This window comes from Mustela erminea, chromosome 13 (assembly GCF_009829155.1).
Source record: "Mustela erminea isolate mMusErm1 chromosome 13, mMusErm1.Pri, whole genome shotgun sequence".
NCBI lineage: Eukaryota > Metazoa > Chordata > Mammalia > Carnivora > Mustelidae > Mustela > Mustela erminea.
Window position 1 is genome coordinate 80,521,071 of NC_045626.1, and position 17,686 is coordinate 80,538,756.

The window sequence follows — 17,686 nt, forward strand, 5'->3', positions numbered from 1 at the left end:
CAGTCCCTCCCTCCTCTTTGGCCGTCTATCAAACTCTGTCCCTCTATCAAACTCCCTCAGCTTGAAAGACCTTTAAGTGGTTTCAGTTTTCTGATTGGACCCAGATAGATACGTATAGCATCTCACAATGAAAAGGAACTCTCTGTTCCCTGGTCTCATTCTTATTTTTATGTGCACAGCCTCAGGGAAGACGTCAGGGTGGGTCATATTACACCATGCTGCCAACGGTAAAAAAGAGAGAGGGAAAGCTGTATTGCCCAACGTCCCGTGTCAAGGTCATAGGTTTCAGGGGAGACAAAGGCACCATTTTTTGGAATCCCAGCTTCACAGAATATCTGAAAGATTTCTGGGACATATTTCACTCCTCTGAGCCTCAATTTCTCTGTCTCTGAAGTGTTGTTACATAAAGAACTTAGATACCTAGTAGCAGCTCATCAGATGTTAGCAATACCGAAGGAACTTTCTACCATCCTCTGGTTAATTGATCCAACAAATAACTGGCCTTTCCCGCTGTCTCTACAAACATACTGTTCTCCAAGGCTCTTTGCAGTTTACAGGTCTCAGATGCTCGAACATTCCTGCCTTCCTCACCTGAGGCCCGTATTCAGTAAACTTCAGTCAGGTTGGGTCCCAGACCTGGCTGCCTTCTACATCTTAAGCTTCAGAATCCCTCACCGCTCAGACTCCTTCCAAAGCCCTGAGAGAAACATGATCAACAGGTTCAGATTTCTTTTTAAAGATCATGATTTCTTTTTTAAATTTTTTAAAATTTCAATTTCTTGGGGGACCTGGGTGGCTCAGTGGATTAAGCCTCTGCCTTCAGCTCAGGTCATGATCTCAGGGTCCTGGGATCAAGCCCTGCATCAGGCTCTCTGCTTGGCAGGGAGCCTGCTTCCCTTCCTCTCTCTCTGCCTGCTTCTCTGCCTACATGTGATCTCTGTCTGTCAAATAAATAAATAAAATCTTTAAAAAAAAAAAAGAAAAGAAAGTGTAGCTTTAACAGATATACATATCCTGGATCTTCTTTTTTATTTGAGTAAATCATATAAAATAGGATTTATCCATTTCTGTGGCCATGTGCAGACCCCCATAAATGGTGAGAAGTTGCACGTGTAATATATTCCAAATATTTTTTAAAACCTTGATCAACGCTGCTAAGGAAAATGATGAATTACTCTAATCCTTCCATAGAAGATATCATTGCAAAAAGGTTGTCATATAAAGAAGTGATTAAGAATTTGTGGCCAGAAGTTACAAGAGAAAAGTATTTCAGCCTTACGAGAGGTAGTTAATGAATAAAAACATGATCTTTTTCTCTGGGTTTCATAATATTTGCCATCTTTTCCCCTTTTGTAAAGGTGGAAACTTGCAGTTTCTCCTGTTTGAGATCAGTATCTATTTTTGTGTGTCATTTTCTATCTGTAACTTGGTTTTCTTTCAAAGGGGCCCCCAACTTGGGGGAGCTTGCAGACCCCTCAAAACTAGGATCTCCTCCTTCTTATGACTGTAATTACACAATTTAAAAACATTTCATGGAAGCCAGTGAAAACCGAGAGTGCAAAGAAAGAATCACATGCATGAAAATGAAACGGCATGCTGTGGAAACATCTGGTCAGATGTGAGATGTTGAAGACAACAAAGCAGTTCAGCATGGGTGAGACTGGTGGATGGAGGCAGATAATCTAACTAATACTAGAAAGAGTCTTCCTTGAAGGTGTTTTGCAGTGACTTTAACATCTCACTAACCTCAAAGAAACCCCAACTGGACCTGCAGATAAGACCTTGTCGTGTGTTTTATGCAAGATGGCAACCAGGCATACAGGGAAGTAGGGGTTGGGGGCGTGGGGGGAGGGGGTGGCATTTTTCATTTGTTAATTCCCTTCTCAGGTGAATGCTTCAGGCGGTCTCTCATTGCCATTTCTTCTTCTGGTCCACCTGCTTCACTGTAAGATAGGTAAACCGAGGCCCAGAAAAAGAACATGTATTTCCCAGGGCCGCACAGTCATGGAGCCACGGAGCGAAGGCCCCAGCTTTCCGGTGGGCTGTCCTTCTGTTTTTCCGCTCGCAGGGGTTAGTGCGCTTGAGGAAAGGGGAAGGTAAGCAGGAGTTTGAAGCTCCCACAGGCTAAACTTGGTAGGGCATTCGTGAGGAGGAAATGGGAGGGAAGTCTCAGAAACCCTCAAAGGCCCTCTGAGTAGCTTGTGCCGTGTCCTCTCCATGATAGGACTCTCACCAAGACTGTGCTGTGAGACCAAAGTAAAAGGTGGGAATCAAGATGGTAAGCTAAAGTGGCTCCCTTGGCCAGCTTCACCCCTTCCCCAAACACACCCACGTCCTCTTGGGTAGAGAACAAGGTTATAAACACTGAAACCAAAATCAACCATATAGGGCTGGTTGCCATGGCAACCATCTAAGTTCTGGATGACTTGAGTGACCAACCAGGGAAGAATCTGGAAGGTGCCCTGCCACCATATTGGAGGACAGGCCTTATTCCCAGTGCAGAAAGGTTACTGCCACTCCTTGGTTCACGGTCAGAGACTGCCTCAGTCTGCCAGTGAGAATAGACAGGCGAGGGCCTGGGGTGTTCACACTTGGGGCTGTGGGGACCTGGCTGGCTGGGGGATCTGTGGTGGCATGGACAGGTCACCTCGGCTTGATGGATTCGCTATTGCTTCTTTGTGGAGATGACAGGCCTGGGCTCAAAGATCAGAGGGCAACCGGGAAGCGCCTCCTTCCTCCCTCCCTCTCAGGGGCACTAGGACCCGAGCTGGTCTGTCTGGAGAACCCACTGTTTTCCTTTTGGAGACTTGGGCTCTGATTACCCATGGGGATCAGCATTCCAGCTGTCTTGAATAAAACCCCCAGCTCTTTCAAATCTCCAGTTAAAGCCTGAGCCCCAATAAAAGTTGTCAGGCTGGGTTTGGGACGGGGGACCCACACCTTCTGCACAGTCCTGGGAGGCTGTAATGAGGCTTTGCCAGAAGGCCCAGACCCGCGGCTGGAGCCTGTTGCTGAGCCCCCTGCTCTGAGGACACATGAAAGTGAGGTGTGTGTGTTAGCGGAGACCCAGAGCCAGCAAAAGATGTCTTTACCCCTCCATTCACGAAATTCCTTACCAGGAGGAGTGGAGATGCAGGCATTATGTTGAAAATGTTCCATTTTCAAGGCTTCTGTAGAAAAGATGAAGAGTTAAATAATTAGAAGTGACTGCCTTCTGGGAGCTTCCTCAAACCGTATGTCACTTAGACAAAATTCCTTGTATGTGGAGGGGATACACAGTTACTTGGGAAATAAGTGAAGGAATGCAGTATGGCTTTCTTATCAGTGCATTTCCTGAACTGATGATCTGACTGATTCTGTAATCTATCCTGCAGTGGAAAAGGCAGGCAGCTGGCCGCAGAATGGGAAGGAAGATTTGGATTCAGAACACTTTCCCAAATCTGCCCTTTCCTTGCTCCCAAGCTCCCGTTTTGCAGAATCTTCAGAGCGGGGCTTGAAAGTCCCAGACCTACAGGAGCCAGAGTGTGCTACGGGAGTGAAGCGGACAGGGGCAGGGAGTGGAGGGGACTCTGATGATCTGAGGAACCCATGTCCACTCCGAAGGGCACGTGCCCACTAACTGTTGCTGGGTAGGATCTTAGGTCCATGTTTCCAGATCTTCTGGCTTAAATTTTAAGAGCTACCAGAACACCACATGATTTAGTGTGAAATCTGCTGCCTTTGAAAATATGGGCGACTCATTCAATTGTTTTAAAGCATCAGGTGGTCAAGCAAAAGCCTGGCTGAGGGCCACATCTGGGCTCGGGAGGTCCATTAATAAGCTCAGATTTATCACTTGGCTTCAACTGTTCGTTGCCCGTTTGTGGGGAGACATGCTCAGCCTAGTTCGAGAAGGGTGAGGAGGGCTTGGGCAGTGGGCAAAGGCAGGGCACACCCAACATGCCAGGCACGGAGGGCAGAAAAGCCTGTTGCACCTGGGACACGGAATGCAAGAGAGAGTGCCTCGTGCACATCTTGGGGTTGGGGACAGGTGGGTAATGTGACTCGAGCTGTCAGAGGGGAGTCAGCTGGGGCGGTGGCAGGGGGTGCGGGTTGGTCATTACTTGCAAAAGAGACATTTTACCAACCAGGTTGATGACCTTGATAAGCACTGGAGTTGTCTTGAAACATGAAGCCAGATGGCTCTTCCTTAACCTCTGCTTCTGGAGCCAGACTGCCAGGATTCAGACCCCAGCTGCCCCCACTTACCAGCTGCATGGCCTGAAACTACTTATCCCCTCCTGCCTCAGTTTCTGTGCCTGTAAAAATGGAGACGATCATCACAGACTGGCTGGGGACTGAGGGAACTCATCCACGTCGCAGGCAGGCGAGCACTCCGCCAATGTTCCCTCTTTCAAATACGACCCCTCCTTTCGCTGTTGCCTAGACAGCCAGACACGTCCATCCGTGATGTCTGCTACTGGCCCTGGGAAACCACGGCCGGTAGTCAGGGGTTTAAAAGCTCTTTTCCAGAGCTAAGATTCTGATTTCTTAGCTGTGCAGAGAGGAAATAAAGCCTTGCTCTTCTAAATGGACTGGGAGAAGTATGAAATTACGACTAAGTCCGTTTGGAGCTTTTGTGCAGGGCTTTCACGAAGGATCAACCATTAATCATGCGCAATTACTCTGACCTTGGGTGAACTGCAGTCTCTTGAACATGGACAATTTCACTCCCTGGGGGTCCGGAGATGCAAAGCCGTCTGCTAGCCATCCGAGCCCAGAGAACCAGGTCCGTGGCCTCTGGTCTGGATTGTCTATGTCTCAGCCTTGGACTCTCCCCCTCTTTCCAGGGTCTGCTTTCAGACCCAGATGCCCTCCCAGAAGGAGTGGGCAAGAACAGGTGAGGGAGAATCAGGTGAAATCGGTCTTTGCCCGAAGTGTATGACTTTGGACAGGTGGTTTATACTCTCTCATTGCCTCATTGTTTCCATCTTCAAGTTGGGGTGAATAACGTCTGTCCCATCAGTTTATTGTTTGGAAGGATAGATGCTATGGATGGTGCTGATGTGACTGTCCCACTGGGCAAGAGGACTCCACACTGTGGGGCTCCTGGTTGCTTCCTCGGGGATCTGACAGCCAGAGCTCAACGGATGATCGCTTCTCTTGTCTCTACCCAATGACTGGCCGCCCTTGGCAGCCCCCCTACGTAGGAACTGGGGCAAAAGCCTTCAGACCTCATCCCTGATAGAGGGTGGGATTTTGATTGATGGGTTTCCTTCCTCCTCCCCTCACCCCCATCCTTCCCCGCTTCTCTGCCTTCCTCCGTCTCTCGCTTCCTCCCTTCCTCTCCTCTTCCCATACATGAGCACCTGTCTCAGCCAGACATTGTGCCTGAACCCGGTGGAACGTGAGTGTGTCTGCCTTCATGCCACACCACAGTGTGACATCACACTAGTCATTTATATGCTGTCTGTCTCTTCTCTTGTGGGAATCATCACCCAGATGATTAATCCATCAAAAGTCCTTCATGTTTCAATTCTTATTTCTTTAAACTTTTCTTTAAAAGATTTATTTATTAGAGAGAGAGAGCACGGACAGGGGGAGGGGCAGAAGGAGAGGAAGGGAATCCTCAAGCAGACCCCACACTGAGCGAAGACAGCCCATGGTGAGCTCGATCCCATGACCCCGATATCACGACCTGAACCAAAATTAAAAGTCAGGCGCTCAACCAAATGAGCCACCCCAGTGCCCCTCAAATCTTATTTTTTACAACAAAGTGAAATGAAGCATCTTCCCTGCCAAAGCATATTATTATATATACATAGCCACATTGGAAAACTGGGCCACGCAGAAAAGTACTGAGAAGATAATAGCCATTAATGCCACTGCCACTAAATTAAGCCTCCATTCACATTTTGCTGAATTACCTCCCAGTCTCTTATGCATAGCCACATACTTATTTTGTGTAGTTGAACTCATATTGGGTATATATATATATATATGTACTATGTTTTTATAACAAATGTATTTTCTCATTGAACAAGGGCAGTGTTTTCAATAAATATTCACGTCTTCATTCATTCAGTCAACAAGTATTTTGGAAGCATGTACTACATACCCAGTAGTGATATTCGGGGCCAGGGATACAGCAGTGAGCAACATGAGCCAAAATACCTGCCCTCTCAGATCCTCCATTCAAGTTCAGGGAAATAGTATACAAAACAAATACATATATTGTGGATGTGTGAGATGGTAATAAATGCCACAAGGAAAAAGTGGAAAAAGGTGTGTGTGTGTGTGTGTGTGTGTGTGTGTGTGTATGTGTGTGTGTGTTTGTGTGTTTCAGTTTTAAATAGGACGGTTGGAGAAGGCTTTACTGAGAAAATAACATGTGGGCCAAGAACTAAAGGAGGTGAGCAAAATGAACATCCAGACAGGGAACCACAAGTGCAAAGGTCCTGGGGCAGGTACGTTTGAAGACATATGTGGGTACATTTGAAGAATCTTGTGAGAGCCTTGTGGTAGAAAGAGAATGAAAAAGGGATGCTCTTGGTTTACCCTACCAGATATCCTGGGTTCCCTTTTGCCAGTTAAATATGCCCATCTCCCAGCTGTTGTGTGTGTTGTTAATGGCTCATATTTTCAAACCTTCAGAGAATTGCTTTTAGGTAACTGGAACCACCTTACCTGAAGGGGTCTGAGAGTTTATGTTCCTTTCCAGAGTTAATGTCCCCATAGCCAGTGACCACCTTGTCCTAGGGTATGAAAGTTAAGCCTGTTTGTTCTTGAGGTGGGACAATTCTGCAATGCTGTTAACAGATTAGAGTGCCCATAAGATCAAGTTGAAGCTTAGCTTCACCAGAAACCACATTCTTGTTTGACTTCCTCCACTTCCCTGTCTTGCTTCTCTGAGCCTGGCCTAGGTTTCTCTGGAGAATACTCTTGATAAATCACTTGACCTGAATCCTTGTCTCAGGCTCTGCTTCTGTGGAATCTGAGCTGACCTAAGCCAAGGCCATCTTGTCCTGTGTATACTCAACCAGTAGGAGTCTACATGTTCACATGATGGTGACATACTACTTATTTCGTTCTTTATCTATGTACTTGTCTTGATAGCAGTGTGCTCAGATATAACATTGACACTTGCAGCTGATTTCCAAATTCATATGGCTCCCGACAAAATAATGACACCCTTCCTAAATACAGAGAGTATGCACTGAAGCATTAGACGGTGTGGATTTGAACCCTGGTTTCTCTACATTGCTGACTCCACCCTAAGCAGTTCCATAAACTCTTTGAGTCTTATTTTTTTTAGCTGCGGAATGGGGGCAAAAGTAATGCATATCTCAAGTCAGGTATATGAGAAGCTTTCATATGTAAACTTCACAACTGTGAACAGTTATTATTGGCCATAAATATGGCAGTTGGAGATGATAATTAAAGAGTATTGAACTGCATTTGTACAGATTCTCAAGACATGGTCCCACCTGGGCTCTTTTGCCCCTTTAGATTCATCTGTGAAAAATCTCTTTCCAATTCCTGAGTTTTGCCAGAAATTCAGGTTTGGGGTAACTCTGCCATCTTTATTCAATGGCTTCAGGTGCAACATTACCACAAGGTGGTAGTGTGGTCATATGTCCTAAGCAAGGCAATTTGTCCCCCATCTTCCAAAGCTACTGTAAAAGTTCTGTGATATATCCCATGCCATACATTCTCCTCTCTGTAAAAACATAATGAAGTTCTGTAGAATTCTCCAATGAAAACTGTACACTTTCCAAGGTATTTTTTTTTAATGCATTTGTAGAGTGACTTAGAAAAACTGTTGGAACAATAGCAATCAGATTCTCCTGAAGCAAAAGCAATAAACATCTCAACCAGGTGATAAATTGTGGACTAGAAAGATTGAAAAGATGTTTCCCCTGATGAATGTTGAGGAAGGTTTAGTGTAGGAAAAGAATGGAATCCAGAGTGTTGTGTCCTTACTGAAGCAGAAACTTGTCATTCTTGAAATTCCATTCCATGTAGAATCTGGCCTATAATAGGTGCTCGAGAAATGTTAATGGAATGAATCAGTCAGTCAGTCGCCCCATGCATTCACGAGTGAATGATTAAGGACAGTAATGGTGGAAAGAATTTTCTCCACAGCATGAGTATAAAGAAACTCATCTGAAATATATATGTGCTTCAGCTTTGGGGGAAATTGGACAAGCAATGTAAATGGGGTTGAGGTACCCAAAGATCTGTGAACTTCCTGTTATAGCTGAGCTAGTTGAGGAAGGAAATTGTTTGGACAATCCTGCTGAGTCTGTTAGGGTCTTGTCAGGCCCCTGAATAAAATCAATCTCCATTCCACCATGGTGTTGAGGAAGGGACAAGTCATGATTTCCTTTCCCCCATGATACCAATTTCCCTTGGCCAGTCACCACTATCCACTCCATGACCTATCCATTCAATGATGTCTCCATTGAACGATCTTGTTTAGGCAGATCTACAACTCTACTGATTCCTTAGAGCAAGTTAGAGACCAGGCCAGGCCATATCACTGAAGTCTCTGGGATAACACAAGCAAGATCAACTGAAGTGGCATCAAGAACAGATAGACAATCTGCTCTATCTTTGTTGCATTCATCTTGGTTTCAAGCACCATTGGGCTGTCGTTTTGCCTAGTTTCTCGCTATTGGTAAAGCAGGAATCAACATTTTTCCACAGTCTGGAAGTACTCTCAAATACATCTAGGCTGGCTGGAGTTGAGATTCCAGGTCCAAGGAGAAGAACTTCTCAGTCTCAAGTCTGTATTAGCTAGGAATGCAAATACTGTACATGATTGAAAACCTGAATCCAGTGGCTTAACCCACCCACAAGAGGTCTGTTAGTAGGAGGTTGGCTTAGTAAGCCAATAGGATTCTTTTGGGAGCTGCTGTGATTCTCTTGGGCTTTCCTCATGGGAAAGACACTAACTTCCTGCATTGCCAGAAGAGGAAGAAGGATAAGTCAAGCAGAGAGAGTCCATTATCATATGGTTTCACTTATTTGTGGAGCATAACAAATATCATGGAGGACAAGGGGTGTTAGAGAGGAGAAGGGAGTTGGGGTAAATTGGAAGGGGAGGTGAACCATGAGAGACTATGGACTCTGAAAAACAATCTGAGGGGTTTGAAGTGGCGGGGGTGTGGGAGGTTGGGGTACCAGGTGGTGGGTATTATAGAGGGCACGGATTGCATGGAGCACTGGGTGTGGTGAAAAAATAATGAATACTGTTTTTCTGAAAATAAATCAATTAAAAAAAAAAAAAAAGAAGAGGAAGAAGGAAGAAGGAAGAAGACACCAGGCGATAAAACCCACCTCCTTCCACACAGGACATGCCCAAAGACGACAGCTTCTAGCTGCTAGGGACTTGTGTGCCAGGCACTGCACTAGGCACTTCCCATTTGCTAATTTAAAAAATCCTCACAATGACCCCTTACAGCGGCTCTGTTAAATCAGTCCCATCTTACAGATGCAGAAACCAAGGCTCAGCATTGTTGAGAGACTTGTCTAGCTAACAGGAGGCATATTTGGGATTTGAATTCAGGCAGCGCCATGAGCTTAGCTTCTGCGGGGCTGTGCTTGGCTGGGTTCACTGGAGATTGCTCTTTTTTCTATAAGGGGCAGCCAGAGATTGCTCTCCGTCTTAATCATGGACATGCCTGGGGTCCCCACACCCCGCCCCACTCTCAGGGTCTGCTGATGCTATTCTTCTGGGCCAGCAGTAAAATGACATTTATGGGGATTTTTCCCTTTGAAGTGAGAGTGTTTGCGCACTTCACTTTAAAGCAAGGGAAAAAACAAGAGCTCAAGCAGATAAATGACCGCAGCCTTGGAGAAAGGACATGACGTCTGTGGAGGCACAGTTTCCATTTTGTCATAGAAGAGTCATCTTATAGAAAAAGATCTTTGTCTCTTTGCCAGTGGTTCTTTTTATTATCTCCTTTCCCCGCTTCTATTCCTTGTAATTAGGAAGAAGCTGTTTGTTTTCTTCTTTTCTTTCTCCCTTTCCTTTCCTTGTCCAGCCCTCCTTTTCACTTAGATTTTCCTTCCTCTTCCCTGAATTTTCTTTGAAGTTGGAAGACACTCTTTCCAATTCTCAGGTTACAGTGTTTATGCTGAAGATTTCAAATGAGATAGGATTTTGGAATACTGGTGCCGCTACTTCCTAGCTATTTGACCTTGGGTGAGTAGCAACTTCTCTAAATTTCAGTTTCTTCCTCTATAAATTGGATGTATTAATGTCTGTCTCCTGGATTCTTGAGAGGAGAGAATGAGTCACTCCAAATGCTGAATTTAATGAGAAGAGGGAGCATGCTGTGTCAACCCTCTCTAGGTGAAACCAAGAATGTCATTGATCCTTCCCAAGATTTTGATATATTTACTTACATATTATGGATATTCTATCCTATCCATTCAACTGTCATCCATCTACCCTCCCAGTATCCATCCACCCATCTCTCCATCTGTCTATTCATCCTTCATTCATCCATCCATCCATTCATCCGCCATTTTCCATCCACACATTCCCCATCCATCCGTCCATCCATCTGCCCATCCAGTAACTCCTGACCAGTTGGTGTTTATTTCCAGGTGAAGGAAAGAGACAATAGATAAAATATGTAACATGTTAAAGGGTGATAAGTGCTAACGAGGAAATAAAAAAGGTAAAGAAGTGACATAAGAAATGTTGGGGTAGAGGGAAAAATGAAACAAGATGAAACCAGAGAGGGACACAAACCATAAGAGACTTTTAATCTCAAGAAACAAACTGAAGGTTGCTGGCGTGGAGGAGGGTGAGAGGGATGGGGTGGCTGGGTGATGGTCATTGGGGAGGGTATGTGCTGTGGTGAGTGCTGTGAATTGTGCAAGCCTGATGAATCACAGACCTGTATCCCTGAAACAAATAATACAGTACATGTTAATAAAAAAAAAAAAAGAAATGTTGGGGTAGAAAAGGGATCTATTAAACAGGATCATCAGAGAAGACCTCCCTGAAAAAGGGACATTAAAGCAAAGACCTAAGGGAGTGAGGAATCTCTAAGGAAATCTGACAGAAGGACATTCCAGACAAAGGAATAACAAGTACAAAGTCCTCGAGGCATGAATGTGCCTGGAAGGTTCAAGGAGCAATGTGGGGCCAGTGTGGCTGGAGCAGAGAGAAGTATGAGATGAGGTCTGAGATATGGGGTATTGGGCCATAATAAAAACTTGGCTTTTACTAAGACTGTGGTGAAAACAACTGGAAGGATTGGAGTAGAAAATGAGAGCGTTTTATGTTTTTGTTTTTGTTTTTAATTTTATTTATTTATTTGACAGACAGAGATCACAAGTAGGCAGAGAGGCAGGCAGAGAGAGAGAGGGGGAAGCAGGCTCCCCGCTGAGCAGAGAGCCTAATGCGGGGCTCGATCCCAATACCCTGGGATCATGACCTCAGTTGAAGGCAAAGGTTTTAACCCACTGATCCACCCAGGCGCCCCAGGATTTTACGTTTTAGCAGAATAAATCTGACCTCTGTGTTAAGCATAGAACAGAAGGGGAACACAGATGGGAACAGAAAATTAGTTAGAAGGCACTGGAATAGTCTGAGGGAAGGTGCCGGTGACTGTCGCAGGCGAGAGCAGTGAAAGGGGTAAGTGATTTTTTTTTTTTTTTTTGGACACATAGCAGCCAGATGGATCCACATATGCATACATACGTGGATAGGTGGATGAATGAGTGATAGACTGAGGAAGGAAAGAAGGAAGGAATGGAAGATGGATGGATGAATAGACATGTTGAAAGGTATTACAGATGGTATTGTGTGTGTTCTTTCTTGGCCACATTTCTAGTAGCTTGAAAGTGCTTCAAACATAGTAGGTCCTCAAAAATATTGAATGAACGTGTGTGTGTGTTTGTGTGTGTGTGTGTGTGTGTGTGTAACAGGCACTATCACATAATGCTGAAGGGAAGGACTTTTCTCAAGGGCAGTTTTATAATATGTATCAGTCTTTACAATACGTATCTGCTAGGGGACAACAGTATCGTCTTTCAAATGTTTCCCAGGAACGTTTTCATGGATGCATCTAACAATTAGCTTTAAAGATACTTGCTCATCTGTGTATTATTTATCACGGCAAAAAACAACAACAACAACAACAACAAAACAACCAACAAAAGAACCGGAAAATAACTGAAATGTCCAGCAATTGGGGAATGGTTAAATAAATTGAAGGACTCCATATATAAGCATTACTGCAAAGCTGTAAATGGTCCATCAGTAGATGGACAGAGAATGTCCTCATCAGGTTCAAGAGCTCGTAAATGCGTGGAAAGATACACAGAAGACAAGGCAGCAAAATATTAACAGTAATTTATCTTGGGGAACATATCATTTTAACCTATTTGTGTTATTTAAAATTCTCCTACCAAAAAACTTATATAGGTGTTGTAATTTTAAAAGTAAAGTTTTCGAAAAGAAAGTTGAAATAATAGAAGCACTATTTAAAGTGACGTAGAGTAAATGAGGTCCAGGCTAGATCTACCAAGCTTAGTAAAGTGATCGTAATAGACATGGAAGGCCAAAGGATTTGCATTTTATTAGCTTCGCATCCTACCTACTACAGTGTGTGTTCTTCCTGCTTATTCATATATGTGCCTCCAGAGGTTAATATGAAGTAGACAGTGAAAGTAATTTATGGCGTTCACTCACTCAGACACATTTGGGGGCAGGGGCAGGGAAGGAAGAGAAAACATACTCTGCTTGCCTGACCATAAATAACTCAGGTTGGGGATTTCCATGAATATAGTTCACCCTGCGGCCACATCAGTCTTTGCTAGGCTGGTGCAGATACTCAGGAATACGCCGGAGCAATAAATGGTCCCTAGTGAAGTAGAGAGTGGAGAAGGGGATGGTGTCAAGCGGGGATTGGCAAATGTGTTCTCTAAAAGGCCTGATAGTAAATATTTTAGATTTTGAGATCTTAAGTTCTCTGTCACAACAGTTCAGCTTTGTTACTGCAGTGAAAGCAGCCATAGACAATATACAAATGAATGGGTGTGGCTGACTTTCAATCAGACGTTACCTACAGACACTGAAATTTGAATTTCATATAATTTTCACATGCCGCAAAACATTCTTCCGCTTTTTTCCCCCCAACTATTTAAAATGTAAAGCCATTCTTACCCTCTGCACTCTGTGAAAGTAGGTGGTGGGCCGCACTGGATCCATGGGCCATAGTTTGCTGACCTCTGGTGTAAAGAATAGGACAGAGATTTATACCATTGGAATTAATATTTTTAATGATGTGGAAATACTGATTTTTTTTCTACCTAAATAACTCTATGCTTTTGATAACACAAAGTACCAGATGCCTTGAAAATGTATATTTTTCTGATGCACGATATGTAATTTTAAAACTGGCTAGGATGTTGTGTCAGATCAATTGATAACTGCAATGTATAAAACATATGAAACTAATTCCAGGAAATACCTTATATTTATGTCCTTGGGTCTGAATTTCTGAGCTCTCTGTGTTTAGGGATGGAATTTGGTTTATTCAAGAAGTAGCAGGTTATATATCTTGATGGCTACATTAGCTCAATATTTCCTTCCCTTTCTAGAGCAGGTAAACCTTACAGATTGTTTTAGTTTGCAGCAATTACATTTGCTTATCGCTGTGAAACAGAATTTCATTTGAAGCCAGTTATTAATGTCCAAAATGCACTTCCAGGAAATAATTTTGAACATTTTATTTATTAAAAAGAACTCGATGTTTGTTCAAAGGCATTGATGTAATTTACGAAGTTCGATATTAGATATTTTACGAGGTATTATAAAAATGCCATTTTCCGAGACTCCCATTGCCTAATTGTACCGTGTTACGTTCAATGTCAGAATAAGGTGCTACTTTGCATTTGGTTTTCATGCCATGAATCACTATGTTGATTAAAGATGCAAGCAAACAAACAAAAACTTCTACTTTCCTCAACCCCAAATTCTTCTGATTTGTGGATTTATTTTTTATGAAACATTTTCAAAGGTATACCCATGAAGCCACTGTAAACACTGTTAATGGCTCACCTTTATGGGAAAAGAAGAAATTTGGGAATTTGAGAACCTACGAAAAATCTGGGATGTATACCACTACAACAGACCCTGTCAGGACCCCACCAATATCCTCTCAACTATTCTAGTACATTCCTCTGGTGCCAACTTGAAGCATCCAAGATTCTCCACCTGAGGGCTTTCTTTTGGCCACAGTGAGGGGCCAGCTACAATGTTGGGGTGTTAGTTTCTCAGGAGCAGCCCTCTACAGATGATGGCAGGACATTGAAGAGGGGGTCCCAGCTTCTTCACCTCTCATGGAGCACAACTCTAAAGTGTGTTTTGTCTCCCAGAGCTCCCTATAGGACTGAGCTCCCACTTGGCCTTTGGGGAAGCTATTCCATAATGTAATGTATCAGTTATCCATTGCTGCGTAACATATGGTCCCAAAATGCAGTAGCTTAAAGCAACAACTGCCTACTATCACGGTTTCTGTGGGGCAAACTTTCAGATGTGGCTTTGGCTTTAGCTGGGTGGCTCTGCAGATCCTTTGTGAGAGAGCTCAGATTCTCTTACAAGGGGTGCAGTCAAGTTGTTGGCCAAGGCTGCAGTCATCTGAAGCTTGACTGGATCAAGCTCACTCCCACGCCTGTTGGCAGGAGGCCTCAACTTCTCACTACTCAGGGCTTTCCATAGGACAATTTAAGTGTCTCTTGACATGGTTGCCAGATTCCCAAGAGCAAGCCATCCAAAAGAGACAGAGACCAAGCTGGGAGTGGAAATGCCTTTTACGAATTAGTCTCAGAAGTCGCACACCAGACCTTTTGTTTTACTCTTCTCCTTAGAAGTGAGTCACTAGATCCTGCCCACACACAAGGAAGAGGGAATTAGGCTTTAACAGTTTTAAATTGATGACTTACCCTTTGCTCTCACTTCCCAGAATCACGTCCGAGCTAAACCGTCCTCCTCTTGGGGTCTGCTTTGCGGAAGCCTGACCAGAGACAGCAAACAGCACCACTGCAGCTATACTAAGAATATCTATTGAGTCCCTACTGTGTGCCAGGCACTGGGTAGATAATTTTTTAAAATTTATTTATTTTTCATGATAATAAGGCACTTTTGTCATTGTTTCTAAATCAAACTCACAAAGATTGAGTAAGCTGTTACTCAAGGCATTCTGCTAGCAAGTGTCAAAGCCTGGCCTTCATGCAATTATTCAACCAACCATCAGTCCCTGTTCTGGTTCCAACACATGAAATACTGAACAGCTGCCAATAAAATATGTCATACAAATACTGATCCTGCCCTCCAGGTACTTACAGTCTGGAGGATGGGGTGATAAATATGGCATTCCAAACTGCAGTAAGTACTCTTATGGAAGAAAAAGACTGATTCTGTAAGACGGGCCAACTGGCAGATCTACTTTAGCTAGGAGGGCCTCCTGGAGGTGGTGACTTTTATTCTGATCCTTGAGGATGGCAAGATTTTGGCAGTTGAAGAGTGGTGGGGGAAGCATTCCAGGAAGAAGGAACCATGTGTTCCATTAAGTCCAGACTCCACAACTTCCCATCCTGCCCAGCTGAGAACTACCGGGTCACAGGGGATTGATCCCTAGGGGAAGCTGACAGCCCAGGGCAGCCTCTGAGGCTGACCAGTGATGGTCTTCCCACACCTCATCATACAACTTGTCCCTGGGGCCATGACCCCTTGCCCCCAGTGACATCTCTGATGCAGAAGGCAGTTTGGGATTGGACCATGAGCTACTCTGAGGGTAAAAGCTGCCCTGGAGGAGCAAAGAGCTGCTCCCCATCTATGGGAGGCTGGAAAGAGCAGTTAGGAGGCACTGACCGTGTCCTTTTAGGCACTGTCAATATGCACACCCAAGGTCTTCCTTACAACGTCCCTTGAGGAAAGTTCCTATGTGCCTCTCTTTCCCAGGGACAAAAGAGCCAGTCAGAGAGCTTCTGTTGCTTGAACAAGGTCACACAGGAGATACAAGTTAACTGGCTGAAGCAGCTGCCATTTCTGCCATTTGGCCTGGTGCTCCTCCTAGAATATGACAGTGGTCCATAGAAACTGACCGTTTGTCTTTCCTTCCAGCCTGGGACATTCTGTCCCCTGTATTAGGGAGGACCAGGAGCTAAAGCAGCAACAACTCCAGAATGTCTGCGGCTTGACTCAAAACAAATGTTTCTTGCTCATTTTGATGAGGGTCCCGAGAGAGAGTTTTTTATAAGGGCCAGTAGGCTTGGAAGTGCCACATCCTACATCTGCTCGGGTTCCTACTTCGAAATTCAATCCCGTGCCCGCCCCCGCTGACTGCAAGGGACACTGGGAACTGTGATTGAGTTGGGTGCCTGGCACGAAGAGCCAAGCGGATTTAGGGAGAAGCCAGCCAGTCTCCGTTACGTCTTCTAATCATCCCGCAGAGAAATGGCAATGACTGAACGCAACCTTCTCTACCAATGTGCTTTTCCACATTCTGCCTCATTTCAGTCGTAAAACATTTTGAGACTCTAAGAGAAGTGAATGCATATGGCGCTGGTCATGGGCACTGTGGTAACTTACTTCAGCCTCCCAGCAACTCTCTTAGGGGGCGCTATCATAATCAGTGGTGTAGAGATAAGGAAAGAGAGGCACAGAGAGGTCTGAGCACTTGCTCAGGTCACACAGCTTGTCTGTGGAGGAGAAGGGATTCCAACCTGGCTGCCTGGCTGTCACACTCTGCTTGCCCCCACAACATTGTCCTGCCTCCGAAAGGCAGAGGATGCCATCATCATCACCATTTTGGAGACAAGGACAGAAATCCAGAGTCTGAATTTCTTTCTTTTTTTTTTCTTCAAGATTTTATTTACTTACTTGACAGAGAGGGATCACAAGTAGGCAGAGAGGCAGGCAGAGAGAGAGGGGGAAGCAGGCTCCCCGCTGAACAGAAAGCCTGATGCGGGGCTTGATCCCAGGACCCTGGGATCATGACCTGAGCTGAAGGCAGAGACTTTAACCCACTGAGCCACCCCGGTGCCCCCAGAGAGTCTGAATTTCTTGCTCCTGGTCTGGTCCAGAGGTTAGATTTGAACCCAGGTCCTGTGTCCTTTCTTTTTTTAAAGATAGATTTATTTATTTATTTATTTATTTATTTATTTATTTATTTGACAGAGAGATCACAAGTAGGCAGAGAGGCAGGCAGAGAGAGAGAGGAAAGGAAGCAGGCTCCCTGCTGAGCAGAGACCCCAATGTGGGACTCAATCCCAGGACCCTGAGATCATGACCTGAGCCGAAGGCAGCAGCTTAACCCACTGAGCCACCCAGGCGCCCCTCCTGTGTCCTTTCTAAGGCAGGACTGGAGGGGAGACGCCCAGGACAGGACTGACCTTGTTTTGATCCTCCTTTAGCAGAATGAATGTAACTGTGCTGTCCAGTGTGATAAAAATCTCGGAAGCCCGCTGGAGCTGCAGGAGGCTCTTCCCAGACCCCCCTCTTCCCTTTCCTAATGAGCCCAGAGACGCCGGCAGGACGGCGGGCGGCAGCCAATGGACAATTAGCGGAGAGGGCTGTCCCGCATGGGCTGGGCCCTGCATCAGGGCCTTAAGTGTCTGCTTATTAAATCACAGCTCGCCTGGAGCCGGTGCTGCCCCCCTCCTCCCGCCCCTGGGACGC

The 17,686-nt window shown here is 44.9% G+C and overlaps 1 long non-coding RNA gene across 1 annotated transcript; it reads right to left on the bottom strand.

Moving 5' to 3' along the window:
• Nucleotides 1-593: 593 nt before the first annotated feature.
• LOC116572204 lies at nucleotides 594-17,640 on the bottom strand. Its single transcript, XR_004278163.1, has 4 exons — nucleotides 17,401-17,640; nucleotides 13,169-13,233; nucleotides 3,117-3,170; nucleotides 594-697 (listed from the first exon to the last, which is right to left on the bottom strand). It is a non-coding gene; the product is annotated as an uncharacterized LOC116572204 (long non-coding RNA).
• Nucleotides 17,641-17,686: the final 46 nt, after the last annotated feature.